This window comes from Bos grunniens, chromosome 9 (assembly GCF_055505025.1).
Source record: "Bos grunniens cultivar Pamir isolate PY7600 chromosome 9, Bosgru_T2T1.0, whole genome shotgun sequence".
Lineage (NCBI taxonomy): Eukaryota > Metazoa > Chordata > Mammalia > Artiodactyla > Bovidae > Bos > Bos grunniens.
In genome coordinates this window covers 30,263,566-30,282,478 of record NC_141173.1, presented here as the reverse complement: position 1 = coordinate 30,282,478, position 18,913 = coordinate 30,263,566, and the positions used below count along the sequence as shown (strand labels likewise).

Below are 18,913 nucleotides of genomic sequence, written 5' to 3'. Positions count from 1 at the left end.
AGGGGCACATAACTTGTCTCTTATTTTAGCAGGTTGTCAGATGCTTGAATGAGATCTGGAGAGGGCATGAATGTGCCCTATGTGTGAGAAGAGTACCACAGATGTATGCCCAGGCAAAAGGGTGGACTGTGAGAGAGTGGGTTGATCCCCAGTACACATTCTCCTCATCCATGGCAATGGAATCTTAACTCTTACACGGCCATTCAAAATGAAGAGTGCATTTTTCTAGCTTTCCTTGAGACTAGTTGTGGTTATGTGATTTGATTCTGGCTTTTAGAGCAGAAAGACAATGTGCTTCCTGGGTTTTTCCTTGAAGAGATGTCCTCCCCTTACTCCCTTTGCCTTTTCCAGTGATGGGAAGGTGGGGGTGGGCCGTCCATTGAACACAAGATGAAAGCCATGTGTCCTGAAGGTTATAACACTGAAATAGAAGGAGCCTTTGTTTTGATATGATAACTAATAAAAATTATATAAAAGAAATTTTACAAAAAGTACCCAGGGAGTTAACACAACTAATTAAATTTTATTATTAAACCATGTCTATATTAGGAAAACTTTGTTGTTTTTCATTTTTTCTGAAGGAGTTCTAAACATTTCCTGGAATCTGCAATACTGAAGTCACACATGCATAGTCAATTTTTTTCCTTTACCCATCTACATTTTATTTGGGGTTTGGGTGGAATGTGGGGTGGCGGTGGGACACAATTGGAGGATACATGAAAATAAATGATCAGTTTCCATGCTCCTTCTTGATTGGTGGTGGTGGTGGTTTAGTCACTAAGTCGTGTCCAACTCTTGTGACCCCATGGACTGCAGCTAGCCAGGCTCCTCTGTTCATGGGATTCTCCAGGCAAGAATACTGGAGTGGGTTGCCATTTCCTTTTCCATCCTTCTTGATTATATATTAATTATTCCTCATTTGCATTGTGATAGGTAATTATATCATTGCATATTTTGGTAAATATTTACAATGGTCAAAATCCCCAAGAGATTAATTTCAAGTGGGCACAAAAATGATGAAAGGTGAACTTGAGAAATCAAGGTCAAGAATAGTGGTAAGCACCTTTATGATAGAGCTAGAACATTGAAGACCAGGATTTCCTTGGTCATAGACATCTAAAAATTTCTAAAGGCCATTTCATTTGAGCCTGCTTGATATATTGCCAGAAAATCAGATGTTTCTCTTCTCTTTATCTGTGTCCTTTCCTTCCCTGGCCTAGGAAACTATTTTAGATTTTCTGGATAATCTCTAAATGCCATCACATGTATCCTTATAGGAGAGAGGGAGATTTGACACACAGAGAAGGTGATGTGAAGAGAGAAGCAGAGATTGGAAGGATGTAGCCATAAGCCAAAAAATGCTAACGAATGCTGACAGCCACCAGAAGCCAGAAGACACAAAAAATGGATTCTCCCCAAACCTCTGGAAAGAAATAATCCTTCCCACACCTTGATTTTGGACCTCTAGACTCTAGAACTGTGAAAGAGTAAATTTGTGTTATTTTAAGTCACCAAGATTTTAATAATTTTTAGTAGTAGCCACAAGAAATTTACACAACGGGTAAATTAAAACTGTTTAATATACACTGGTTTGTCTTTTTTATAATATAGGTATATATATCAAGATTACTTATTCATTCATGCATTCCTATATTCACCCAGTAACTATCGTTCTTTTCTGGTGATTGCATGCGTGTGTGTGTGTGTGTGTGTGTGTGTGTGTAATCATGCTGACTTTGTCTTTTCAGTGTTTAAACAGACAGCATGATGCTATGATGACCTTCTCTACTTGCCTCATTCTTTCCTACGCTTCATGACTTCAGCCTCTCTGGCTCCTTTCTGTCCAAAAAAAAAAAAAGCTATGAGTAAGTTAATTACTTGAAGTAGTTTCATCTATTACACTGTTATTTGCTGATACATGCAAGCACAATTATTACTCCACCTGGCCTGGCAGCATGACAGACATTTGATGGATGAAAGGTTTTACAATGTATTTTATTCTTCTAAGTATTGCACAGGTCTTTATTAGGGTCATATCCCTGACAAACAGACCATGTGTTTTAAGGGAGTAAACAACTGAGATTTAGAAATCGGCCAGCTGGTCTACACAGACAAGGAGCTGAAGCTTCTGCTGCCATTAGCCTGTGTTTCACTGGGGGAGACACACAAGAGAGGTGTGGAAAATATTGGACAAGTATTAAAGCAAGGCATTTTTACCCCTCTACCCCATGAACCATGTTCTATCACAGTGATTCTGTTGGTCTAGCCTATGGAAAAGAGGTGATGACAAGTGCTACGTTAGGAAGACAGAAGACAGCCAGAGAAAGTCAATGTTACAAAGTAGGTGCTAGCCCATCCCCCTTGGCTTAGGGGTAGTAAAAGAGAAGGAAAAGATGGGACTGAAATAGGGGAGTGAGACAGTCAGACATGAGCATTTAATGGAGGAGAACATAAGGGCTCTGACCTCATTCCCCATTAGGAGTCGAAGAGGAACCCACTGACTAGAATTGGCCACATGAAAGTGTAGACTGGCCCACACTGGGTGAGTGGGTAGAAAGGCACAGACAGGCTGGAACAGGGTTTTGTTTTTCCTCGGAAACCTCCCTCAGGTCCTGTGCGATGTGAATGCTGAGTTGGCAGCCCAGTGCCTGGCCAAGCCAAGCAGACTCAACCCCAGGTTCATTAGGTATACATGTCAGTAACAGACACCAGCAGAAAGCACAAGGATGGGACAGAGCCAACGTAGCTCACCAGGATCCAGCCAGTACATTACCAAAGCAGCACAGGACGGTGGCAAAAGGCATGGGTTATAGACTGGCTACAAGTCCTGGCTCTGCCATTTACAGTGTAGTGTGTGCTAAGTCTTCAATCATGTCCAACTCTTTAATTCCCTATGGACTGCAGCCTGCCAGGCCCCTCTGTCCATGGGATTCTCCAGGCAAGAACACTGGAGTGGGTTGCCATACCCTCCTCCAGGGCATCTTCCCGACCCAGGGATTAAACCTAGGTCTCATTTTGTTTCCTGCATTGGCAGAGGGTTCTTTACTGCTAGTGCCATCTGGGAAACCCTACTGTGCAGTAAAATTACACAAACAACATTGTCTCTCTCTGTCTCAGTTCCTTCAACTATAAAACCAAGATGATGAAAGTATTTACCTTATAACATGTATAGTGTTATTGCAAGGATTATATTAAACAGTGCATGTAATCAATTAAAAGCAATGCTGAGATTATAATAGTCATTCACTAAACATGGTTGAGTTACCCAAAAACTAGCATGAAGCCAGAGAGTCCCTTTTCCACACCGTTTTGAAGAGATACAAATCCTTCTCCTACTTGAGGAAATTAAAGAGAGCTGAGGAGATACAAGTAAAAGAGAGAATAATTATAACAAGCCACATCGAAAGAGACTATTTAAGCAGTTCGATTGAATTAAGTTTCAAAGTGGAAATATAATTCATATAATTTCTTTTTTATTTTTTCTTGCTACTAGCTGAAAAAATTGGGGGCAGGCTCATGAGCAAGATCAGATTAGCTAATAGGCTAAGAAAAGATCCTCTTTTTTTTCCTTCATAAATTTTAGTGTGGGTACATATCTGGTCCTGACCCCTAAGCAAATAAATGAGCATTCTCTGGTAGTAATGATTTGTTGACAAAACCCCAAGTGGGTAAAGTCATGTGTAATGATTGTATAATGATAGTCCCAGCATTCTTCTTACTTAATTATATGTATTCCTTAACTTAAAATTTATATTTTACATGTATAAAATTATATATAATAAGGGAGCACAGAGTAAGAAAAGAACTCCCTGAGAAAGTGACACTACTGTTTAGACTTGAAGTTGAGAAGGAATCAGGCTCACTTATATTTGAAAGAAGAGTTTTCAGAGGGAAGGAAGAGAAATGCAGAGATTCTATGCCCAGATGAATTGCTATTGTTTTAGGAATGAAGGGAAAGCAGTGTGGCCAGAATGATGGAGACCAAGGCATGTGCCATGGAGGGATACATAGGTCATGGTAAGGAGTCTGAGGTTTATTTGAAAAGAAATGATAAACCACTGGATGTTTTAAGTTAAGGAGTAAGATGATCGGATGCACATTTTTACAAATCACTTCTTTGCATGGAAATCATTTTCTTTCTAAGACATGGCTGGAAGAGAAGTAGACTGATAGTTTAGACAAGGCTGATGGTGGTGGAGATGGAAAAAAGTCAATGGATATGGAATATATTTTAGAAGTAGAGCCAACAGGTTCTGCTGATGCGTTAAATGTGAAGTTGAGAAATTGAGGACAATTTCTTGAGTTTTTGGCTCTAGTCTGGATGAATGAAAGCAAATACTCTTTACTGAGGTCAAGAAGAGCAGTTTGAGGTTGTGGGTACAGGAAAAAACAGACACCAAGAATTCTATTATGGACATATTCAGTTCAAAGTGCTTGGTACATAGCCAAGTGTCAATATCAAATGAGAAAGTACTATGAGAGAGTCTGGAGCTCTGGGTAAAGGTCATGGCTTGGACATATACAGTTAGGTGTCACTGGCCATATAGACCAGCATTTAAAACCAATGGACAAGGAGCAATCATCTAAGTAAAGAATACTTATAAAAGAGAGGAGCAGGCTTAAGATCTATTTATGATGAATCAATATCAAAACCAAAACATAGCAAGTGAACAAAAAACATTTCTCTAGCTTTCTCTTGTAAATGAGCTGGTAAAGTACCTGAAGAATACAAGCTAAACTTGTTAACACCAATTTGGTGATGTGTATGATATTGGAAAATTAGAGATACCAAAGGAACATTTCATGCAAAGATGGGCATAATAAATGAAAGAAATGGCATGGACCTAACAGAAACAGAAGATATCAAGAAGAGGTGACAAGAATACACAGAAGAAATATACAAAAAAGATCTTCACAACCCAGATAATCACGATGGTGTGATCACTACCTAGAGCCAGACATCCCGGAGTGTGAAGTCAAGTGGGCCTTAGGAAGCATCACTACGAACAAAGCTAGTGGAGGTGATGGAATTAAGATGATGCTGTGAAAGTGCTGTACTCAATATGTCAACAAATTTGGAAAACTCAGCAGTGGCCACAAGACTGAAAAAGGTCAGTTTTCATTCCAATCCCAAAGAAAGGCAATGCCAAAGAATGCTCAAACTACGGCATAATTGCACTCATCTCACGCACTAGCAAAGTCAGTTCAGTTCAGTTAAGTCACTCAGCCATGTCCGACTCTTTGTGACCCCAGGGACTGCAGTATGCCAGGTTTGCCTGTCCATCATGAACTCCCAGAGCTTACTCAAACTCATGTCCATTGAGTCAGTGATGCCATCCAACCATCTCATCCTCTGTCATCCCCTTCTCCTCCCTCCTTCAGTCATTCCCAGCATCAGGGTCTTTTCAAATGAGTCAGTTCTTTGCATCAGGTGGCCAAAGTAATGCTCAAAATTCTCCAACCCAGTGTTCAACAGTACGTGAACTGTGAACTTCCAGATGTTCAAGCTGGATTTAGAAAAGGCAGAGGAACCAGAGATCTAATTGCCAAAATTCATTGGATCATTAAAAAAGCAAGAGAATTCCAGAAAAATATCTACTTCTGATTTATTGACTATGTCAAAGCTTTTGACTGTGTGGATCACAACAAACTATGGAAAATTCTTAAAAAAAGATGGAAATACCAGACCATCTGACCTGCCTCCTGAGAAATCTGTATGCAGGTCAAGAAGCAACAGTTAGAATTGGACATAGAACAACAGACTGGTTTCAAATCAGGAAAGGAATACATCAAGGCTGTATATTGTCACCCTGCTAATTTAACTTATATGCAGAGTACATCACGGGAAATGCCAGGCTAGGTAAAGCACAAGCTGGAATCAAGATTGCTGGGAGAAATATCAATAACCTCAGATATGCAGATGACAACACCCTTATGGCAGAAAGTGAAGAACTAAAGAACCTCTTGATGAAAGTGAAAGAGGAAAGTGAAAGAGTTGGCTTAAAACTCAACTTTCAGAAAACTAAGATCATGGCATCCAGTCCCATCACTTCATGGCAAACAGATGGGGAAACAATGGAAACAGTGAGAGGCTTTATCTTCTTGGGCTCCAAAATCACTGTAGATGGTGACTGCAACCAGGAAATTAAAAGACGCTTGCAAGGATGGAAGAAAAGCTATGACCAACCTAGACAGCATATTAACAAGCAGAGTCATTATTTTGCCAACAAAGGTCTGTCTAGTCAAGGCTATGGTTTTTCCTGTGGTCATGTACGGTTGTGAGAGCTGGACTATAAAGAAGGCTGAGCGCCGAAGAATTGATGCTTTTGAACTGTGGTGTTGGAGAAGACTCTTGAGAGTCCCTTGGACTACAACAAAATCCAACTAGTCCATCCTAAAGGAAATCAGTCTTGAATATTCATTGGAAGGACTGATGTTGAAGCTGAAACTCCAATACTTTGGCCACCTGATGTGAAGAACTGACTCATTTGAAAGGACCCTGATATTGGGAAAGATTGAAGGTGGGAGAAGAAGGGGACAACAGAGGATGAGATGGTTAGATGGCATCATTGACTCAACGGACATGAGTTTGAGTAAGCTCTGGGAGTTGGTGATGGACAGGGAAGGATGGTGTGCTGCAGTCCATGGGGTTGCAAAGAGTCATACATGACTGAGCAACTGAACTGAACTGAACTGATGATATTGGAAGTAGTTGAAGTAAAATGCTTTCTTTAAACTGCAATCATTTCAGTATTGTCCAAAGATGCCTGACTTGAACATATTTACTAATGTTATTTCTTTTGTAATCAAAACAAAATGCTTTAAGAGCATAAAAAGTAATACTTGTCCAATATAGACAATTTAGAAAACTATACCAAGCCAAAATAATAAAAGAAAAATCATTCATACTCCATATCTCAGAAGTGATCATTTTACAATTCAGGATATGGACTTTTTTGTGTGTAAATATATTTATATAGGATCTTATATATTTTCCTTTTAGCTTTTCACAAACACACACACACACACACATGCACAAAATGATTCATAGAGTCTATGCTATTAATTTCCATTCTATCCAATGATTATTTTTTTCAACTCCCATGTTTTGATACCACAAATATTGCTAATCTAGATTTAAATTCTGTGTACCATCCTCCTCCTGGCTTCCCAGGTGGCTCTCTGGTAAAGAATCTGACTGCCAACAGAAGATGTGAGTTGATCCCTGAGTTGGGAAGTTCCCCTCGAGAAGGAAATGGCAACCTACTCCAGTATTCTTGCCTGGGAAATCCCATGGACAGAGGAGACTGGTGGGCTACAGTCCTTGGTGTCACAAAAGTCAGGCACGACTGAATGACTAAACCACAACAACCACCCTCCTCCATCCCTTGCTATCACATCATTTCACTTGGGGATACCCTAAGAAGTCCAGAATCAAAGAATTAAACTTGAAATTTGTCAGGTGCTACAATCTCCACATTTCAAATATTGGTAAAGGGCACTGTTATATTCCAAACCAAAATTTTTAGGTAATTTCTCATCCTTGACCTGTCTCATCCCGTTGCTATCCATATCTAAATTGTCAGTATGTTCTACAAATTCTGTATTTTGTGTGACTCTCAAACTGAATTCAACTATCCTCATTACCACCACTTCAGTTCTAGCCTTTAGTTCAAGAATATTGTTTTTTTTACTGTTATGACAGCCAATTCTTTTCTTATCCTGCTCTAAACCAAACTTTCTCAAAAAAATATGTCTGATTATTACGACTCCATCATTTCAGACTCCACAGTAGATACCCACTGCCAGCTGTGTAAAAGCTGAACTCCATTGTGTGGTACACAAGGAGTACCAAGATGGGGCTGCTCCACTCTGAGTGCCCTGTATTTCTGTATTTGACTCCTTGCATCCTCATCTCAAGTCACAGGAATGCACCTGTGGTTTCCAAAATATGCTGCAGTTTCAAGTTTGCCTACAGTTCCTGATAGAATGCCTGATACCAAATAGGCCTTCAATGCATGCTTATTTAATACAAGAATGTAAGAGAGTTCCCAGAGCCTACAGTATAGATGTGAAACAGCAGACTGTAGAGATGAGAAATTCAAGTGGAAAAGGACCTGTATCAAAAGGGTTCAGAATAAGGAAGGAATATATGAGATCATAGGGAGACAGTATCCAGGCATTCATATTCTAAGCCACGCTGTCCAATGGTAGATCATTTAAAGCTTTCTGGTAGCCATATTAAAAATAATAAAAAGAATCAGGTAAAAATAATTTTACTAAGATCTATTTAAGCCAATATAGTCACCAAATTTCCATTTCAATGCATGTGGCATGCGCGCTTGCTCAGTCGTGTCCAAATCTCTGCGACCCTGTGCACTGTAGCTCACCAGGCTCAGCTGACCGTGGGATTCTCCAGGCAAGAAGACTGCAGTGGATTGCCACGTCCTCCTTCAAGGGATCTTCCCGACCCAGAGATTGAACCTGTGTTTCCTGCATTGCAGGCAGATTCTTTACCACTGCACCGCCTGGGAAGCCCTAATCGATATTAAAATGATTAAGATACTGTACATTATTTTTTTTTCATACCAACTACTTGGAATCCAGTGTGCATTTTATGCTTAGAGCACATTTAACATTGAGCAGTCATATCTCCGGGGCTCAGTAGTCACATGCGGTTGGCAACTATTGTAGTGGATAGCAGTGGTCTAACATCTATGGAGGAGGGGAGAATCTGCTGTAACACTGTGTTGTTATCACTGGGAGAAGGCAAGGTGCATCCAGAAGTTCAACTTGAAGGATTTAGGAATGTTACGTTTCAGTGCCTATAGGTGGAACTGAAAATGAGTAAGAGGAGTTAGAAATTCAGAGTAAAAAGTTAGGAAGAAAATTTAAATCAAAGAGGAATAGTAATAACTATGATGCAGAAACAGAAAGTTCAAAACTAAAAGCTGTGTTACTATGGTGCAGGAAAACGAGACCTAGCTACTTCAGATAGGTGATCAAAAAGCTTCAGTTCAGTTCAGTTGCTCAGTCACCTCTAACTCTGTGCAACCCCATGGACTGCAGCACGTCAGGCTTCCCTGTCCATCACCAACTTCCAGAACTTGCTCCAACTCATGCCCACTGAGTGGGTGATCATAAAGCTTAGGTATTGAGATTTTGCCAAAGGCTGTCTTCTGGTTTAATTTTCTTGGCCTCAGTTGGAAAAAAAAAGAAAAAGTGACCATTTTAGAAATTCTCATAATTTAATATCTATTTAACAGCACTTTTCATTTGTCATAAGTCAAAATCCAAAGTAATGGATTCCATTTTTGCCACCTTGAATTATGAGACAGTCAAAAATCTCTGAATTAGTACAGGGTGGCAGCAATCGCTAAGCAGGACTTGATGACAGTACCCAGACTTCCCCTCCAATAAATAGCTGTGAGTTCAGCTGGGGCACAGAGCTGAACCCTGGCACCTTTATTAGATAAGGACACTAATTATAGTGAGGTGGAGCGTTACTCATTTACATATTTCTGAAGAAACAAGAACAGCGACGTGTCCGGACTGATAAAAGGTGCGCAGAAACAGGCTGCCTGGTTTTTGTCCACAGAGAGTACACATCTGTCACTAAAGATGTGAAGAGACTTGATACACAATCTTTGTAAAGGAATTTCTTGTAGTTAGATTCTCTATTTATAAATAAGTAATAGTCCTTTCTTTTGCTGTTTTTTCTGGTGGACTATTTTAACTCCTGGAAGGGTAGTTTACAAAAATTCTTAGAAAAGAAAAAAACAAATGGAGATTACACTGAAAGCACCCAGTTCTTTCAAATATTAAATCAATTGGATCTTTGAACAATGCCTAGTTTTTACCATATCTGTCAGCATTTGATGAATTAACATACAAGAGCCATCAGTAAATATTTCACTTTTAAATAGTATTTCCTTACTCAGTTCTTCCTGGTTATTTACCTAAGTACCTCAAAAGATAAAACATTTATATTGTTATTTAACTTTTTGGTTTTAAACTTCAACAGCATCTAATGAATTTCTTTGATGTACCTTTCAATGAAGAAACTCAGTTTTCTTTACTGATTTTTTTATTCAATTTTTAATAAAACTTGTACATTTTTTAAAAATTTGGCACTGAAAAAGGAGGAGAATTTCATTTTTTATCACAAACAGCAGAAGGCTGATTTATATAGACCATAGAAATTTGACTATAGAACTGGACTTCTGAATCTAGTTATATGAAATCTTTCTAAGGCTGTACTTGTGTTGAGACTTATTTTTGGTTCAAGATTAACCCTCTACTGCTGGAGGAAGGTGTGGCAGTGGCTGGAGGAACAAATCAGGATGTGATTTGTTTGGGGGAGGACTACTGGGCATGTGGATAAAGTAAGTCTATAGCTTTTGCAGAAATATTGGCTTTTGATGTTACAGGCAAAACTGGTTATTTGCTGCAGAATGAGAAAACACTTGCCATGTCTACATTTGTTTCAGGTTAAATAATTTTAAAATATGTATTTTAAAAGACATAATTGTTCATTGAAACCAGTAATGTTAATTCTAGTTGGAAAAAAAAAAGACCCTCAAGATAATGTTCACTTTGTTTTCTTCTTAGACAAACCCATGATTCTCAATCCTAGATTGGGGCTTCTTCCTTAAGTTTTAAACAAGTGTTTTGTTGTTGCTGTTGTTCAGTCGCTAAGCTGTGTCTGACTCTTTGTGACCTCATGGACTGCAGGTATAATTCATAACAGTTCAAGGCAAGATCTTTAAGTTTCTGATGGATCTCTGTGCCAGTGTTCACCCTCCAATGGCATTCAGCTCACTGGGAATCAGTCTTCAGTAGGAAGAGTTAGTCAAACTTCTCCAGGCTTCAGGGAGAGGACTTTCTCATAAAACAAAATAAAACAAAACCCTGAGATAACCCCCCTTTAAAGTCTGCTTCCACCACTTTGAACCTATAAACCTACTATAACCCAGCTGCTAATGATCTTAGACAACCATATATATTTATTTTATTTAGAGAACTATTTCCCATGCTTCTTCCAAGTTATTTTGTAGAAATATCTTCCATACAACCAGGAAGAATTTGGCAAGAATGCATTGTCAAAGTCAATCCATGGTAATGGAGAATGGAGTTCTGTTAATTTATACTTGCCTAGGTTTTACTTCTACCTAAAGAAAAAAATATATATGTTATTGCTTTTAAAGGTTTTATTGTATGGAATTTATTTGTTTCTTTGTTTTGTTTTGTTGTTTTAAAAAGAAAACTATAGAGGAAATTTCTGAAGGGTTAGTAATATTCTGGGTGTATTTAAGACAGCTAGTTACTACATTTGGTTAGTCACTCAGATACTGAAAAATAAAAAGTACACATCCAATATGTAATAAGACTATAAGGATAATAAGTAATAATAAAGGAAAATTTTTAATTAATTGATAGCGTTTAAATCAGTTATAGTTGGGGTACATTTTTAATAAAGCTATGTTTAAAAAAGGAGGGGAGTTATTGCCAAGGCCAAAAGAAAATATTACAGTCAGATTGATGTTCAGTTAATAGCACAGGTAACTTTAACATACTCTGATGTAAGCTTCACTGTCAGGTTGTTAAAAAAAAAAAAGAAATGATTCAGTCTCCATTTATAGGACAGTCCGTGGCTTGTAGCAATCTATAAGGATGAGAGAGAAAAAAGCAGGATTAACATGTCACTCTCCCATGCTACGGAACCATGGGACCTGCAAATCCCAAGAAAGAGGGAAACTCTTGCAAGGTCACTTGGGATTAGGCATGCAAACTAATGGCCTTACTCATTGTTCCAAGGGGTCCTGTGATTGGGCTTGAAGCCAGCACACTGCAGCCAACAAAGTCTCTCAATTAGGTACAGTCTCCATGCCAAGTTTCTCAGCAAGAGCATGTGAAAGGGCTCCTTTTGACTTTTGATCAAATCCATTTAAAATCTTTGCCATGGGACTCTGAAAATCACCATTTAAAAATATGTCTGGAATGCCTCATACCTGGGAACTAGTATTAGGTACATATACTTATCATAGAGATTATTACTGATGAGTTCAGGAAGCTCTCAAGTAGATGGATTCAAAACAAAACACTGCTGTGGGCCATGATGACAAGAGGAAATCCATTCGCATTTGCCAGCAGTGCTAGCATATCAGCTTTTTAGGGTGGAGGCCTTGTCTTACACCTCTTTGCAGGTGCAGAGCCCCGCAGGTGGCAGACACCTCGTGAATGTTTTTCTGCCTGGATCGGTGAACAAAACAGATTTGTTTACTGAGCTAGCAAAACAATCATCAAACAAATAGGCGGTTTCCCATTTGGAAGACCCTTCTCTACTCTGTTTTCCCAGTTACCCATGGTGAGACCTGAAATATTTGTCCTTTTAGAAGAGAAGAAGAGCTTTTTACACTGGGAAATCCAAACCAATGGCAGGGTGCCTACTTTGTGGAGGTTGCCTAATCCCTCCTGCTTTGGAATGCTCATTTGTGTTGGGATGTGAAGTCTCCTGCCTTGGCAGGGATCTCAGAACTACAGAGAAGGCTTTCACTTCAGCACCCTTTCTTTTCAAGTATTAAAAAAAAAAGTAACAAGGTTTGACTGACATGTTGCACTGAATACTTTGTTTTCAGATTTTACTTGCCTTTTCTAATACATTTTTTGGTGACTTTCCAGGCAAAAATGTTGGCGTGGGTCACCATTTCCTTCTCCAGGGGAATCTTCCCAACCCAGGGATCAAACTCACATCTTCTGCATGGGCAGGTGGGTTCTTTACCACTGAGCCACCTGGGAATCAGCTGTGATAATAAAACAATGACTCACAACCCATGAGAAGGATCCACACATATTCCCTTTAAGAGCGATGCTCCCATGATTTCAACTAAGATTAGGTGGACATGGTAAGTGGAGACACTGAACTCAAAGCAAAAGAGTAAGAACAGACTGTGGCACATTCTGTGGCCTGCGCACAGGATTATCTGCCTATCCTGCTAAGCTTCACTCCATGGAGCAAAACATCTCCAAAGAAATGAACTGTTTTTTTCCTGATTAAAAAAAAAAAGAAGGCTGTTTTTTTTTCATCTCATAAATGCAAGAATTCATGAGATATTGAACACTTAAATCTCAACCATGAAGGCTTTGAGAAGGTAAACTGTAAAAATGTACTTTTACAAATTTAAACAATATTTGAAAACTTAATTGCCTATAGCCTTCAAAAAGATAAAAATCTGTGACTGTGACATGGGCTAGATATCAGATGAATAGGGTAGTAGAGAATGTGGGGGAAGTGGTTAAGTTTGTGTGTGTTTCAAAGTTGTTCAAATTCTTGAAGACACACACACTCAGAGTCACATGCCTTGAGTGAAATGTATCAGTCAACATACGTCTCCTTTGGGCCATTATTTTTAACCTCTGAATTCTACCTTGATGTTTTGTTTAGTTTTTCTAGGTTAGAGGGATTTTTCCAAGTGAGAGTCAAGCGTGGATCTGCTCCCTGTCATGTGAAATTTTTTAGAAGGTGTGATTTCAAAAGTTCTAAAGATTCAGCCCCGTGGAGGTTAATTCCATCTAATCCCTTTCTAATTTACCAAAAACTCCGTCCACTACTACCTACTACCTTGACCCAATATGGACTTAGTTCAGTTTAGTTGCTCAGTCCTGTCCAACTGTTTGTGACCCCACAGACTGCAGCACTCCAGGCTTCCCTGTCCATCACCAACTCCCAGAGCTTCCTCAAACGCATGTCCATTGCATCAGTGATGCCATCGAACCATCTCATCCTCTGTCGTCCCCTTCTCCTCCCGCCTTCAATCTTTCCCAGCATCAGGGTCTTTTCCAAGGAGTCAGTTCTTCGCATCAGGTGGCCAAAGGATTGGAGTTTCAGATTCAGCACAATCCTTCCAATGAACGTTCAGGACTGATTTCGTTCGGATTGACTAGTTGGATCTCCTTGCAGTCCGAGGGCATCTCAAGAGTCTTCTCCAACACCACAGTTCAAAAGCAGCAATTCTTCGGCGCTTAGCCTTCTTTATAGTCCAGCTCTCACATCCATACATGACTACTGGAAAAATCATAGCCTTGACTAGACGGACCTTTGTCAGCCAAGTAATGTCTCTTTTTTTTAATATGCTGTCTAGGTTGGTCATAGCTTTTCTTCCAAGGAGTAAGTGTCTTTTAATTTCATGGCTGCAGTCACCATCTGCAGTGATTTTGGAGCCCAAGAAAATAAAGTCTCTCACTGTTATATGGACTTACATGTGACCCTTACTCAGTGCTCTTCTCCTTGAGCTCCCCCTAGAGGTGAGAGTCTGCCACTAACAACCACTGTGGCCACTCAAACTGTCTTCTGAGAAAAGATGGGATAAACACACTGGAAGAGGATTGACACTGGGATGATTGCTAAGAACGTAACAATCAAACGGAAAATAAGAGAAATGTTTATGTGAATTTATTCCTAATTCCCTCTGCACCAAATAAATATTTAGAGCATATACTATACGCAAAGAATTGTCATAGATGTTCTGGAAAATAGTGAAATCACCAATAACATATTTCCTTCCTCTCGGAAAACTAAACGCATATAAAAAAGCGACATTCTGACAAGGTATAAAACTGCTGGAAACCAAAAAAAAAAAAAAAGGCAACATTCTTTCTCCTTTCCTGACATTTTTCACTAATTTTTCTCCTAGTAACTTCTTAAGTAATGGTGTTCTTCAGAACTCTCTTCAAATTCTCTTCTTTTCTTGCTTTACATTCCTTTATTTATATACTCCCATTCATTATTTTGGTTCTAATAACCACCTGTTTCCTCAAGATTTTCATCTTTATATCTCTGCTCGGAACTTCTCTTTGAGTGACAGGTTCATACTTTCTTTAACTTTTCTGCTGAAATTCTCCATAAGAAAGTTTCAAAGTCACTTCAAACCAACATACCCAAGTTGATAACTCAAGGTCATAAGTATTTAATGAGAAATAAGCATTGTCAGTGATAAGCACTATGAATCTAGAAGGTGACTTTGGGCTGAGATTGTATGGAGAAGACTTATAGCAGAGCTAAATTTGGGGAGGACTTTGAACCAGAGATTGTCTGTGGGCAACAGAGTGAATGAAATCAGAAGCATATCTATCACGACTTCTTCAACAGAGACTTTTTCTGTCATCCCAATACTTTTTTAATGTCCAAGGTCAGCTTTGGCCTCTACTACAATTCAGTTTTTTAAAAAAGAGAGAGAGAGGAAAAAAAAAACTTGCCTCACAGTAATCTTTCTCTATCTGCTTTTCCTCCTTTCCACTTGGAAAAATGGAAAATGGAGACCTTATAAACAAAGATGAATCAAGCCACATTCCCCTCACAACAGAAATATACATATTTTCTCAAACATAGTTGGATTTCTCTACCCCTGAAAAACAGAAAAGGCAATGCTGAAGTCCAGTTGAGAGTTGGCTCTTGAATACCAGGCATTTTCTTTATTCCTTCTGGAGCCACTTGAGATTGTGGATCTGACCCCGCCTGTGTCCCAGCCAAGGAGCTGACTGTAGCCTCTGACGCTCACAGCACTGCCCTCCAAATCTTGAGAAAGGCATAAAAGGACTGCCTTCTTTTCTGTTCCCTCCCTTGCAGTGGTGCTTTCAGCGTAAGTAACTCTCAGCCCAAATTGGACTTTTTGTAATCCCATGAAAGCAAGTTCTTTTGATGCTTACTTCAAAATAAAATAATTTTTTTTCCTTCTTTTTGTCTTATGCAATGTTGCTATTTAGAAGGAACATGGGGAGGCTTATCTGTTCCTGAGTAATCACACTGATTGTTTTTCCTGTTTTACCTTTAAGTTCATTGATTCTTTCCTTGATCATATCCAGTATATACATGGGTACAATATACTTTCCTTTTTTTTTTTTTCTCCTCTGTTCACATCATCAAACTGTTCTTGGGCACTCTCTACTTTTTCCATTAGAGCTTTTTAATGTATTAACCACAGTTATTTTAAATTTCTTGACTGATAATTCCAAGTTTATGCCATATCTGAGTGTCATTCTGAGTCTTGTCTCTTCAAACTATTTTTTTCTTGCCTTTTCGCATGCATTTTTATAGTTTAGTTTTGAAAGCTATGATATAGTGTATATTAAGAATTGAAGTAAATAGGCTTTTATGTGAAGTTTTATGTTCATCTGCTAGGAGCTGGATTGGGCTGTGTTGTTTGTTTTGGCTGTAGGCTTCAACTTCCTCTAGTGCCCTTGATTTTGTCTTTCATTCATTTTGGGCTTCCATAAGAACTCTTCCTTGAGTAGAAGCACCTTTCAGTCTTTTAACCAATAATCCATTGTTATTACTCTAGATCCTTGTTGGTTTGGTGGTAAGATATGGGAAGGGAAAACATTCTCTAATCCTATGAACAAATCTGTCTTATAGTAGGTTTGAGTTCTTGGGCTGTGACCTTCATGGGCAGTTTTTTGGTTTTTTTTTTCCTCCTCTGAACATAGAGCTTTATTATAGAAAACACAGTGGATTTCTGCACCTTGTGCAAATTGAAGCTTTTCCCTCCCCCTGCCAAAGCCATAAGGGGATTTTCTTGGTTTTTCACAAAAAGAACCTGGTAGGATTTCTGGAAGCAGAACCCATGAATGAGTGGGTGGTCCCCCTAAGCCAGTGCCCTTAAGGAATTTCTCACTCACATGCTATCCCACACAGTCTCCAGTAATTCACAAAATTACAGTTTGTGTTCCTACTAGTTTATAGTTCTAGAGGCTTCCTCCCCAGTAAATATATCTCAGCTATGACTCCGGATTCTTCTGTCTTGCTAGAATTGGGGAGTGTAGGTTTGCCTTGTGACTTTAGTTCTCTGACAGGTCCAAGGAAAGTCACGGATTTTCGGTTTGTTTACTTTTTTCTTGTATGGACAGATGGGACATCTTCCAAACCTGAAACATGTCACAGCCAAAAGCAGAGGGTCTCTCTTCTTCTTCATCCTTTACAATCATTAATCAAAGATCCCCAATTTTATCTTCTATCTCTAAATCCATCTTTCCTTTTTATCCCCACTGCTACTGCTTCCATGGTGTTTGTCTCCAAATTAGATCATTTCAGAAACTTTGTAAATGATCCCAGTGTCCTTAAATCCCTTCAGATGGTATAAACATACATCTAGTTTTCCAGAAAGGATCCCAGTTTATGCTGATTTTCTGAGTGGAAGGATTACAGTGCTCCTTTTTCAGTTTCAAAGTGTGCCCGTTTGGCAACCATGATGTGGTCACTTGTGATTCACTCAGGATTGTGAATCAGTCTTGCCCTGAATCCACCTCTGCCCTAAAATAATCTTTCTAAAGTTTAACTATGATCATGTCCCTCTTTGTATAAACTTCTTCAAGTCTATATCTTTAGATATAGACTGTATCTAAAGGGTAAACATTTAATGCCTTATTAGACAAGGGCATCCAAGATCCTCCATGACTTGACTCCTGCCTTTTCTGGATAGTTCTTGTCATGCCTTTCTCAACCCCTTGAATTTGACAACCTAGTGAAATAGAGCTATTTGGTATTCTTTGAGCATAGCATGTTGCTTTAAACACTGCTACCTTTGCTCTGAAACCATCCAAGGCCCATTCTGCCTCCCTACCTACCATTCCCAAATTATTATAAATTATGGTTAATTAATCATCAGTCATTCATAGTTACATTTTATTATAACCATTGTTTTGCAGACACTGTCACACATATACAAACACTACATTATAAACCCATGTTACACACGCTAGATAGAACCCCTCAGGAGCAGAAACTACATCCTAATCATTTGAATTCTTTATGTCAGTAATGTAGGTGGTACTCAACAGTCATTCTGTTGAGCTCCATTAGGAGACAGGAGTGCTATAAGTGTTCCAGTTAGTAGCAAGGGTACAGTCAAATTATAGTCAGCTTTATAGAACAGAGTCGAAAGAGATAGACAAAAGCTATGGATGGAAGTAAATATAAATTTGGGCTGAATATGAGGTCATAATCTCATTTCTCTGTCTCTGCCTTTCTAAGCTCCCTATACCTGGACTCAGTGGTTCCTTACCTTAGAAACAAACTCACAGGCCTTCTTTCCCTTGATGCCTGCAACAGGCTTTGAAATAAGACATTTCTGGACTCAAGTCCTCCTTCTTTCATTAATGATTTATGTAGTCTTCAGTAATTTGGGTGTCAAGATTTCATTCCTCAGAAACCTGAGAAGATTAAGATGGATTATCAGATTAGTTTGAGAAAAGTGAGAGAGCTGGTGGCTAGAAATTCTAAAAACAGGATACATTCAGGTACAACCAGCTATCAGAATTTCCCATGAAAATTCTGTGCTATGATCTATAGAGCTCGTTTTGTTAAGAACCTTTCAGTTGCTACTTTATTGATTCAATCTATATGGAGGGAAAATTTATTTCAGCCATAACTGATTTTCCAAGTAATTAATCAATCATTTGCTTTCTTCTACCTACCCCAGATAGAGTATTCTAGAAGCAGATCCTGAGATGGAGCTCAGAGTGAAAGCTGTTACCCATGAGGGAAAGGCAGGGGGAGAAGTGAAACCATGAGACAGGTTCTGCAAAACCTTGAAGAACCCAGAGTTGACTATGAAGTCTTTCTGAAGATTAGTCACAATAGTCAGGCTTTGTATGCGACCTTGCTCTGTCACTAACGTGGACTGAGAGCCATAAGGGCATGGCCCAGGTGAGGCAGGTTGCCAGAGCCGAGGCAGACTCTGAAGAAGCTGACAACTTTGGACCATCTGCTGACCACGCTCCCTGTAACTGGGTATTTTGTCATTCCCTGATGAGAAACCTAAGAGGTACATCTCCGTGTCTACCTCACCATCTTTGGCTCTGCTTTCTTTCCTATATACTGGCTTCACTCAGAAGCTTTCTCAGAAGTATGGTGAAAGTG

The 18,913-nt window shown here is 39.1% G+C and overlaps 1 long non-coding RNA gene across 6 annotated transcripts in view; it reads left to right on the top strand.

The window, feature by feature from the left end:
* LOC147365740 (uncharacterized) overlaps window positions 1–18,913 on the top strand; it is a 234,629-nt gene that overhangs the window by 160,238 nt on the left and 55,478 nt on the right. For 4 of the 6 annotated variants that reach the window (XR_015132331.1, XR_015132334.1, XR_015132333.1 and 1 more), the window contains exon 1: window positions 12,777–18,818. The exons of the other annotated variants lie outside the window; for them this stretch is intronic. This is a non-coding gene — a long non-coding RNA (uncharacterized LOC147365740). Of the gene's footprint in view, window positions 1–12,776; window positions 18,819–18,913 lie in introns of those variants that run through there. 6 annotated transcript variants of the gene reach the window in all.